Genomic DNA, 11,870 nt, shown 5'->3' with positions numbered 1-11,870 from the left:
AGGGTGTGAATGTGAGGGTGTGTGAGTGAGGGTGTGAATGTGAGGGGCTGTGCAGTCGGGGGTATTTGTGAGGATGTGTGCATGAGTGAGACTGACTGTGTGTGTGGATGTGCCCGGTGCATTTGTACGATATGTGTAAGAGTGAGTAGGTCTGAGTACGCAGGTGTGAGCATGATGGGTGTGAAGGTGAGCCTCTTGTGTGTGAGGGTGTATGCATGTGTGAGGGAGGGTCTAGGTATGTGAGTCTGCAAAGGTGTGGGTGCATGTGTGCTGTATGTGCGTGTGGGGGTGAACATGCATGTGTGAGTGTGTGTATGGGAGCATGTCCATGAACTAGCACATGTGTGCCCTGAGTAGCCCTGGAAGAACTCCCTCGAGAGAGGTTTTCCTCCAGGGAGGGGAGCTGGAGGCGGGGGCAGTGCGGTGTGGACGCTCCTGAAACAGCTCTGTTCTCTGTGAGCTTTGCCTCATGGAACACAGTGCCTCAGGGGAACACACACAGTGAGAACCAAAATCAAAATTAAAAATGCGGGACCTTTTGTAGGAGCTGGTGGGCCCTCAGGGCTCCCCAAACACTGGGCCTCTGAGCACCCCTGCTCATCTGCAGCCTCTCCAAGGAACCTGAAAACGTCCCAGAGTCACCGGGCCGGGGCCCGGGCAGCCCGGGGAGGGAAACATTTTGTCCACAGTCACACGGATACCTAACCCCGTCCCCGTGTCCTCACGGCCCAGCCAGGGTGGCTTCCCAGGCCCTCCGCAGCGCCTGCCGCGTTTCCCCCGTCCTGTGGGAAGCAGGTAGAAAGAATCTTGTTACTTTTTTGTTCTTCAGCAGGTTTCACCGAGGCCTGTGATGTTTCTCAGAAACAGCCGAGGCGTCACAGCGGGCAGAGACGTGTGATGTTTGCCAGGTGTCTGTGAGCAGTTCCTCTCTACCCAGCACTTAGACGCACTTGCTGTTTTTCTCTTCGCATTTTTATTTAAAAATCAGCATTTAAAGGTCCCTCTGTGGGGGCGGTGCCTGGCCGTCACATGGCCTACCTCCAGTGTCCGGTTGGAGGAAAGAGGTCACTGACATCAGAAACCACACCCCCTCTACAATGACAACCCCAGTGAAGCCTGAATCCAGTGCCAGGGACCACGGACCCCCAGAGAACAGGGGCCCTGAGCCCCCTTATCAGTGACGATGCCAGCTTCAGGCAGTGGGTGGATGCCAGGCGAGCCCGATCTGGGTACCGCCTGGCCCTGCGTCATAGAATGAGACCACATAGAACCCCCCCTTGGGCCCTGACTCTTGGCATCTGGGCAGGTCAGTCCCATCACTGCTCAAGGGTCTCAGTCGTGGGCCTGAGAGGAGGTGCAGCTGTATTTTGGCAGATCCTGTAACAGGCCACCGAGACCACGTCTCCTCCCCGGGATGAAGCGGCCAAAGCGAGCCTGAGGGAGGGGAGTTGAGCACGAGTGGGAAGCTTGGCGATGTGCCGGCCAGTGGCAGGGACGGGCGTGGAGAACCCCTTTGGTCACATTCGGGGAAGCGTGGCGACCCGGCCCCGTCGCTATTCCCCTGGTGCCTGCGTTTGCAGCCCAAAGCCGTGGCCCTGTGCCCTCACACGGGTGCCCCACCACCTTTAAAGCAGGATTCCCTTGCCGTTGTTCCTATGCATTCACCAAGACCCATGATGTTTGTGGGCACCCCTCAAGGGCCACCCCAACTGCCCTGTGAAGATATCGCGGGCCAAGGGCATCTGGGGACAATCAGTGGTTACTACACGTACCTGACTCTCGTGGCCTCCCAACAGCAGCGGCTGTCAGGGTTTGGGTGGGTTTGGGCAGGAATCGGAGTGTGGGCGGGCGGAGCGGGGAGGGCGGAGTGGGGGGACCGGGCACACCGGAGACTCCATCTACTGGAGAAGTGGCTCGATACTCCCAGAATACCCTGGATTTTCAACAAAGGCAGAAAGCCGAGATTTTTAAAAAGTGTGTCATTCTCTCACTGAAAATACTGGCCTTTCATTTTCATGTAAACACACAGCAAAACACCACCGTTAGGCCTGTGGCCCCCAGTAGCAAGGAGGGAGCCCTCTCGGAGGGAGGGGCGAGCTGAGGGCCAGGGCGGAGGCAGGACGCTGGTCAGGGTGTTTCATCTCCAGCGCTGGCCGGATAGTTCTCTGTGGTCGCACGGCGGCTTCGCAAACCTTTCCTGTGCGTGTGTGTGTTTACTTCTTTAAAGGCTGTGTGTCCCGAGCAACAAGCAAAGCCTTGACTTTCCCAGCCTCCCTGGGAGCACGTGGCCAGGCTCACCCAATCAGAAGCCTCTGCTGCGGACCTGGGAATGAGGGAGCGATGCAGACAAGGAGGCAAGGAATTCCAGGAGCCTGGGGAGGGCTGGGGCAGGGGGGCGGGCAGAACAGCCCATCTCAGGCCCTCACCCTCGGAGCCTGGTGTGCCAGGCCTGCCAGAGCTTCCCGACTTCAGAGGATCCTGGGTACATTCCTTCCCTCATGAAAGCAGCCAGGCGGGGTGCTACGGTTTGCAGTTGAAATTCCCACCAGCCATGGGCGCCTTTGCCCGGCGTGGAGCAACCGTCACCGAGCACCCAGATTAAAGCCTGAGTCATCTTTAGTTGCCAGCCCCCAGCTCTGGGGCCCGGCCTGGGTGACGGGGAGGTGGGAATGGCGGAGAGGGGGGCCGGAGAGTGTGCCTGCCCCACTGCCTTCTCCTGTGGGGGCCCTGGGAATAGGACAAGGTGTTCACGTGGGCCCTGTCGCTGGTGTGAGCATCGGATCTCCGGCAATACAGGAGGATCCGAGACGACGCCTTCTGCTGCTGGGCGTGCTCGGTAAAGGGGGGCACGGCCGAGTGTCGTCCTGGCTGGCGACGAGGCTGAATGGCTGACTCCCCAGGTCGGGAGGCCCAGGCACGGGCTGACTGATCTGGAAGAGACCCAGGGCTGGCTTTCACTTTGATGCTGGTTCATCAAGAGACAAGCTGCCAGAGCTCAGCCCTCGCCGAGGCCCTCGTGTCGGTGGGTGGCTGGTTTCGCTTTCAGAGTGAGTTAGGCACGGCCCAGGCGCGTCCTCCCACTGCACAGCCACACACCCACCGGGGCTCGTCTGACCCGGGTCAGCTTGCAGTCTGCTTCCCGAATCCTGGCTCCCTGGGAGGGAATGGCAGATCCCTCCCCGCTGCCTGGTGCAGAGTTCCCACCACAGGCCAGGGATCCGGGCAGGGGCAGAGCCTGTGTGAACCTGCAGGGAGCCTGGCTGGTGATCCCTTCCCACCCACCCCCTGCCCAGCCCTAGGTGCTCCCTGACACTCTGCCCAACAGTCAAACCACCAACACCCCCGCCCAACACCTGGCCAGAGAGGGGAACACTCATTTCTTCTCCTCAGTTCTTTGTTTCAGTCCCACTGGTCCTCCCCGGCCAGAGGCTCCTCCCGGGGGACGTGAGCCCGGCTAGGAGCCTGGAGACCTGGGTTTCGGTCCCAGTGGTGAACCCACCCCAGCCCCCCCGCCTCTCCCTTCAGTGATTAATCTGTCCTGGGGCTCCTGGAACAGGCTATGGCTAACTTGAGCCAAACGGAAGTAGCTAGAAGGACCTGGCCTGGTTCACAGGTTCTGGAGGCAGATGGAGACTAGGCCTCAGGGCACAGGCTCCAGGGCGGCTGCCAGGATCCCTCCCAGGCACCAGTCTCCAGCTGCTGCTTGCTGTCTTCCTCCAGAATTCAGTCTCATTGGCCGAGATGGGGTCGGCGCCCACCTGCTGGCTGGAGAAGGTGGGGTGCTTTGACCAAAGCTTGACCAAGATCACCCTTCTTATGGGATCGCCAAAGGGAAATGGGTGCTGCTACTAGAAACACAGGCCAGAGGGGGCCGGGCAAGCCACAGCCCCAGGTGCCAGGCCGCCCCTGTGCACCCGGCCCCCCAGCCCTGCGGGATGGGGTTGGGTCCGTGATGCTGAAAGTTCTCCAGGAAAAGCATCCTCTGATTAGAAGAATCCACACTGGGCACCTCGCCTTCCTCAAGGAGGGGGGCTGTCCTCAGCCCTCGGAGGGGCTCCTGGCACGGGGAGGCCTGGCCCACCCGCTCCCCGCTCCGTTCAGGAGAGAACCAGGCAGGGAGGGCTGCCACCTGAGTGGGAAGGAGGGAAGTTCACCTCCACCCCAACGTGGCCCTGACCCAGTGACCTTGATTTCCCAGGCCTCCTGGAACTCATGAGCCAACCTGAAAGCAGCAGAGGGGAAGCGTCCCAGGGGCTCTGCGTCACCCCCATGGGGCGAAGCCAGAGGGACACTGAGACTGCTGACTCCTCGGGGCCCAGCTGCTCCAGGAAATGACCTCCAACTGGAGCTGGGGTGCACCCGGTGCCCCTGCCTGAGGCCCAGGCCACTCCTGACGGAGGGGGCGATGTGTGCTCCCAGACCATTCCCATAGTCGCCATGTGGGGCCCCTCAAACAGGCCTGGGAGGTGGAAGACAGACCGTGGCACGGTGTGCAGAGGGGGTGTGCAGGGGGGGCATGCAGGGGGTGTGTGCAGAGGGGGCGTGCAGGGGGTGTGTGTGCAGGGGGTGTGTGTAGGGGAGGTGTGAAGGGGTGTGTGTAGGGAGGGCGTGCAGGGGGTGTGTGCAGGGGGTGTGTGCAGGGGGGCATGCAGCGGGGTGTGCAAGAGGAGGGAGCTCGCAAGGGCCGAGCTGAGGTCCAGGCCTGGCCAGTGCACGGCGGCGGGAGGGGGACAGGGCATTTCGACCGGAGGATGTGGCTCAGGCCTGTGGTTCCAGCCCAGAAGCCCGCCGGCACCCTGGCTGAAGTCACCTGTGCCTCCTGCAGGAAGCAGGGGGCGGCGAGAGCAGAGGGGGCGGAGGAGCTGTGAGGTGTGTGGTTTAGGCTGTGAAACTCACACCATAGCAAGTCCGGACACTTGCTATGAGGGGGCTTGTGAGCCACCCATTGCCACCAGCCCTCTTCCTGTTTCCTTCTCAGCTCCCCCCGAATCGCCCTCCACCTGCCTTCCGCGGGGCCCAGAACACAGACCCCCGAAGAGGTGCCGACAGCCCACCTCACAGACATCAGACGCTACAGCATCACCAAGCCTCCAGAGAGCAACGCGCCCTAAAGGATGGGAAGGCAGGAAGTTCTAGAAGCCATAGTCTTCCCCCAGAGATGGCAGCTAGCAACACTTCCCCAGCCCTCGCTGTGCACCAGGCCCTGTGCTAAGCACCGCAGACGCGTTAACTCCCGATATGCCACGCGAAGGCCCAGCAGCAGCAGCGGCCCTGGGAGCTGGGCAGGCCGGCGCTATCTCAGCTGCGGAACCTGCATCTTAACACGATCAGCAGGTGATCTGTGCACACGAGGACATCTGAGAAGCCTCGTGTTTACTCATTTAGTCCTGACAGCAATGCTTTTGAGCAGGTGCTCTTAGTACCCGTTTTACAGATTGAGAAACTGAGCAACAGAGCACTGAGGTATCCTGCCTGAGGCCGCTGAGGTGTAAGTGCCAGGGCTGGGACTCGAACCCAGACCGCCGGGCTCCAGGAGACATGCTCCTAACTGCTGGGCTGCTGCTGAGTTTGGAAGGATGGGAGGCACTGCTGGCTATGCGGCTCTGGCCTTCCAGAACCTTCTCTGTCCTCCCACCATGGCTCTGAGCCCCGCCTCTTCAGGGAGAGTGAATCACGCTTCCCCAGGCATAGCTAGCGGTCAGCATGGAGCTTTGGTCAAGTATCTGTGTCATCTCAGCTCTGGGCTGAGAGTTATGGCGGCTAAAAAACCGCTCAAGACTCACGCCAGCCTCAGGGGCCCGGGCCTGGTGGAGGAGACGGGGAGCAGGGTGCGTGTGAATGCAGCAGCAACAGCAGCTAGAGCTTGCGTCAGGTGTCCAGACACCCCCGGGCAGCTGCCTATTCAGAGCAGGCTTCCTGGAGGAGGAGGCTTTGAGTCAGGCCTTGAAGCACACAGAACGGCTAACACAGGCCAAGGGTCAGACACCAGCTTGCGCCAGGGGCAGAGGCAGCAGTGGACACAGACGTAAAAGGCCCGCGTGGCTTAAGCAGATGCCTGGAGCTTTAAACACCCTGAGTCCAACCCTCACCTGATGCCCACTCCCCGCCACGGCATCTCAGTCCCAGGGCCCAGACTCCCTAACATTCCCTCCCAGAGGAGGAGCCGTCCCAGCTCCGGTGTCCACGCGGTGTGTTTGTCCCAGCACACCTGCCCCCGTGGCTCCTCCCGGCAAACCCGAGCCACGGAGCTACAGCAGCCCAGCTGCTACCCGAGGAGTGAGAGACACCTCGCACGCCCAAGGGCGAGCCCCCACAGCCCTGGGCCTTCGCAGCCCTGCTCCTGGGAATGCCGCCAGGGTCTCCCCACCTGGAGGACCCTCCAGGGCTCTGCGGGGACAGCACTGGAAGGGCCCCTCCGCACCCGGCCCCTCCCTGCCTGGAGGAACCCCAAGGCCGGTGCGTCCACACACACAGCAGTGCGCCTCCGACGGCCACTCCTCTGCAGGCATTGAGCACGTGTGTGTTACCAATGGAGTCTGGGCCGGGAGCGAGGCTGACACACTCCAGGCGCGATGTGCGTGGTCCCCACTCTACCCTGATTCCACGGTAGAGATGAGGACACCGGGACATGAACAAGTTCGGCTGATTCGGTGGAGCTCTGAGCACCACATACGGGATTCCTTCCCCTTCACACCGCTCACCTCCTTCAAGCCCGCCTCTGGATATTACACCCAAAAGATGCTCCATAATTGCCTTAATACTTGAGCTAAATAAAACGCCACAAGGCACAATGACATGTGGGTCCAGAAGCTGCCACCAGAGGGCGATGCTTGCTTCTCCGCTGCCTCTACACAGAGCCTGTTCCGTGGGCGGGAGATGAGGCCCAGGCAAGGAGGGCCGCGGAACAGGACAGTACCTTCTTCCTCCCTGGGAGTCCCAGGGGCCCGGGTGACAAGAGGGGAAAGAAGGCAGGGCCCTGGGTTCCAGGAAGAAAGCATGAGAGGAGCCCAAGGAAAAAGAAAGGCAAGGCCAGTGACCTGCAAGGGATCTGGGTCAAGTCCGTCCCTTCTCTGCACAGACAATGAGTCTGAGATCAGAGGGGCGTAGCTATCAGCCTCAGGTCACACAGCAGGGTGAGGCTTGAACCCTGGCCTCCAGCCTCCCAGAGCCCTTTACCCCACTTAACATCCAGACAAAGCAGGGAACTTAACACAGGTGGTTCCTCATCTTCCTTTAGTGGGTGCAGTTTTACCCCCTTCTCCTGGCCCTGATTGCTAGGGCTCTTGGGGCAGCCCCCAGGCCCCAGCCCTCTGGTCCCTTAGCTCTGGTGATGGCGTCCACCCCCACCTCCAGCCTCAACTGCCCTGGAGTGCTGAGGACTCACAGTCCTGCACCCCCAGCCCTGACCTACATTCTCTGTCCTCCCTCCCCCTTATCCATCCACCATGCTGCCTCCCAAGTACCATTGCCATGCCCTTGGCCCAAGCCACTGGCCTCTTAAAAATAAAATCAGCTAATAGCATGTCCCTCACAGGGTTCTTACTGCACTTATCATACGATATCACCTGCCTATCCTGAGAGACCCAGGCTGCCGTCCCTGCCCCTGGCTGCCTGGTAGTGTCTCAAAAGCTCAAGGCTCTAGGCTCTCCCCGGCTCGGGCCCTTTCCCATGCTGCCCCGTCGGCCTGTGGTCACTCTCTCAGAGAGGCCTTCCCCGGTCAGCCCCACCCCATCTAGAGCCCATGTGGGCCTGCTCAGTGCAAGCGCCTGCCCTTGCCCCCAGCGCCTGCTCACTTGTAATTGGCTGGGCATTGGCGGCGGATTTGCTTAGTGTCTGCCTTCCTGGCTGGACTGGGCCTTGAGGACACAGTCAAGTCCATGGAGTCCCATAGCATTTCTGGCACCTAAAGCCACGTGTGGCTCAGGGTAGGTGCTCAAACTGTATTTGTTGAAAGGATGATTGAATGGATGGATGGAAGGATGGATTGATGGATGAGTGGATGGATGGATGGATGGGTGGATGGATGGAAGGATGGAAGGAAGGAAGGATGGATGGATGGATGGAAGGATGAAAGGATGGGGGGATGGATGGGAGGATGGATGGAAGGATGGAAGGAAGGAAGGATGGATGGATGGATGGAAGGATGAAAGGATGGGGGGATGGATGGGAGGATGGATGGAAGGATGGAAGGAAGGAAGGATGGATGGATGGATGGAAGGATGAAAGGATGGGGGGATGGATGGGAGGATGGATGGAAGGATGGAAGGAAGGAAGGATGGATGGATGGATGGAAGGATGAAAGGATGGGGGGATGGATGGGAGGATGGATGGAAGGATGGAAGGAAGGAAGGATGGATGGATGGATGGAAGGATGAAAGGATGGGGGGATGGATGGGAGGATGGATGGAAGGATGGAAGGAAGGAAGGATGGATGGATGGATGGAAGGATGAAAGGATGGGGGGATGGATGGGAGGATGGATGGAAGGATGGAAGGAAGGAAGGATGGATGGATGGATGGAAGGATGAAAGGATGGGGGGATGGATGGGAGGATGGATGGATGGGTGGATGGAAGGATGGGAGGATGGATGGATGGATGGATGGGAGGATGGGAGGATGGAAGGATGGATGGATGGACGAATGGAAGGATGGATGATTGAATGGATGCAATGAAGGATGGAAGGAAGGAAGGAAGGAAGGAAGGAAGGAAGGAAGGAAGGAAGGAAGGAAGTCCTGGGTGAGGAGTAGGATGGAAGGAAGGAAGGAAGGAAGGAAGGAAGGAAGGAAGGAAGGAAGGAAGGAAGTCCTTATTATTAGGGTGAGGAGATATCTATTCATTCTTTCATTAATGCCACAGGGATTTACTGAGTTCCTGCTGGCAGCATCGTGCTGGACACTGTGGGAGTTTCAGGGACGTGTGCGACTTGAAATCTGCCTAATTCAAGGGAGCTTCTTAGCCTGGGGGCAGGACAAATGCAAGTGATTATAACAAAGGGAGCATGTCAGTACCATGACCAGTGGCCGCATTTTCCGGATAGTCCTGGTATCAAGTGTAAGAGTAAATACAAGCTATTTGATTCTAACCCTTTTACGGTTTTAACTAAATAACAAGACAGAAAAAATAAATTTTCAAACTATATAGGCAATCTTTCTTTAGAAGTGTGGTTATAATGAGATATACAGTGGCCCAGCCAGTGTGGCTCAATGATTGAGCAGTGACCTATGTACCAAGAGGTCACGGTTCAATTCCCAGTCAGGGCACAAGCCTGGGTTGTGGGCTCGATCCCCAGTAGGGGACATGCAGGAGGCAGCGGATCAATGATTATCTCTCATCATTGAGGTTTCTACCCCTCTCTCCCTCTCCTTCCTATCTAAAATCAATTTAAAAATATATAACTTTGAGGAATATATCCCAAGAAATCAGAAACACCAATAAGAAAGAATATATGCACCCCTATGTTCATAGCAGCACAATGTACAACAGCTAAACAGCCTAAGTGCCCATCAGCAGATGAGTGGATTAAAAACCTGTGGTACATTACATAATGGAATTCTACGCTGCTGTAAAACAGAGAAAGAACTTTTACCATTTGCAACAGCATGGATGGACCTGGAGAGCATTATGCTAAGCGAAATAAGCCAGTCGGAGAAAGATAAGTACCACATGATCTCACTCATTTGTGGAATATAATGAACAACATAAACTGATGAACAAATATAGATCCAGAGACGTAGAAGCATCAAACAGACCGTCCAACTTCAGAGAGAAGGTAGGGGAGGGTGGGAGTAAGAGATCAATCAAAGGGGGGGGGGGGGGGGGGGGGGGGGGGGGGGGGGGGGGGGAAAGGAGACATACGTAATACTTTCAACAATAAAGAATTTTTAAAAAAGAATTTGATGTAATAAAATTTAAAAAATTATAAAAATATGTATTTTTAAAAAAAAGAGAGAGAGAGAGAGACATAGAGTGGGCCCAGTTCAATGAAACACATTCAGGGGACAGAACAACAAACCAGGCCTTGCTTAGTTGGAGCATACAGGGAAGGCCTCCCACACACCCCTTAACCTCCCCAGATTCTAGGACTCCTACTCACCCAGTCTACGGATATTGTGGTTCTGGCTTCCCAAACCCCAGGAGCGGGACTCAGGCTGGCTCCCTGGAGTTGGGGCCTCCCTTGGCGCCATCAACCACCCTGGCCACCAGGGGGCAGGGTAACGTAGAGAGATGCGCCCTGGGTTGGGTGTGGGATGGTGGTTGGATGAGGGGGTGTCAGAGAAAGAGGAGGTCACTGAGCCTGGGGACCACACCCAAAGTACCTCCTTCGGGAGGCCCTGCCCCCACGTAAGCTTCCTGACCCTTCGTGAGTGAGAGGCCCCGGGGTCTCCAGTCTCCTGTGACTGGTTTTCAGGATGGGGGTAAATACACTGGGGAACATCCTTTCATCACGGGAGGGCTTACTTTCCCATGAAAGCCTTGTTTTATAAAAATTAATATTGTAACATTGGCCAATTACTATGGTGTAAATACTGCCACCGTGGCCAATTTCAAGCTAACTTCCTGTGTCCCTGAACCCGGAGCTGGGGATAGATGCACGCAGCCATCGGCTCTCACCTGCTGGTGCCCGTGGCTGCAGCACCCCAGCGGCTGTGGGTGTGGAGGTCCAAGGGCACGAGCTCCCCACAGACGCCCGTAAGAGCCCTGTCCTGTCACGAGAACAACCAGAAGAGCTTGAGGAGGCGTAGCAGCCTCCAGCCGTCCTCTGAGACGTAACAGCTCAGGTGCGGATGCTCATCAGAGAGGCCTGGGTTTGGATCCTGGGCCGACCTCTGACCCAAAGACCTGGAACTCCTTCAGGTGCTGCCCATGGGCTAGGCCCCAAATCCCAGGTCCTGCGAGCCTGGCTCCTTCCTGCCTCCTGGCCCTTCGTTCAGTTCCTGGGAAGTGCTGGGCAGGTGCCTACGTCCAGGCCTTTGCCTATGCTGATCCCTCCACCCAGTGCCGTTCCCCCCATTCATCCTCTGGGCCTCAGCGGAACCACCTCTTCCTTGGCGGGGGCCTTCCCCGGCTGCCCCCACCCCCACCTACCAAATTAGCGTCTCCCAGATGCCTGAGCTCTCACCCGGATCTGAAGTCCTGGTGGGATGGTCTGCATAGGGTCTGTTTCCCCGCTAGACTCCAGGCCACAGGAGGGCAGGGGCCCTGCGGGCGTTTTGTCACTGCTTTGTCCCCATGCGGAGCCTGTGACAGATGGTCAATCCGTACTTGGTGAATGAATGAACACGACACGAGAAGGAAATGACCCAGTTTCCCCGCACTTCACGGTTTCTTCTCCAACATGAGCACAATTAACTGTCTGCCTTATGATAATACTTCACACTTACAGAGAGCCTACTGTGTGCCACTCTTTTACACATACTCACTTCTTTAATTCTCACAGCAGTCCCCTTTTTCCAGGTGAGGAAACTGAGGCACAGAGAGGTCAGCGACCTGCCTCGTTCACCCCATTAGAACTGAGCCCAGCAGCCTCAGGTGAACACGGAGAAGCTCAACTCTGCCCGGGAGGGTTGGCGAGGGCTCCGGTAGTGGTGGTGGTGGTGCTGGTGGTGCTGGTGGTTTGGTGGTGGTGACGTGGGTGCTGTTATAGCCCCTGGGCCTCCAGAAGCAATGGGCAGGGCCCTGTGATTGGGTACCAACGTCACCCTTCAAGCTTGGGAAGGCTTCTTAGAACCAAGATAGGGTGGCTGAGTCAGACAGCCACATCTGCTAGCAGGTCAAAGGGTTCCCATGCAAACCGAGCCAGCTGCACTCTTAACACCCGCCCCCCCCACCCCCCCGTGACCCCTCTCACCTTGTTTGAAGGTTCAGCCCAG

The sequence above is a fragment of the Myotis davidii genome, unplaced genomic scaffold (genome assembly GCF_000327345.1).
Source record: "Myotis davidii unplaced genomic scaffold, ASM32734v1 scaffold514, whole genome shotgun sequence".
NCBI classification, from domain to species: domain Eukaryota; kingdom Metazoa; phylum Chordata; class Mammalia; order Chiroptera; family Vespertilionidae; genus Myotis; species Myotis davidii.
This window is presented reverse-complemented; position numbering follows the sequence as displayed.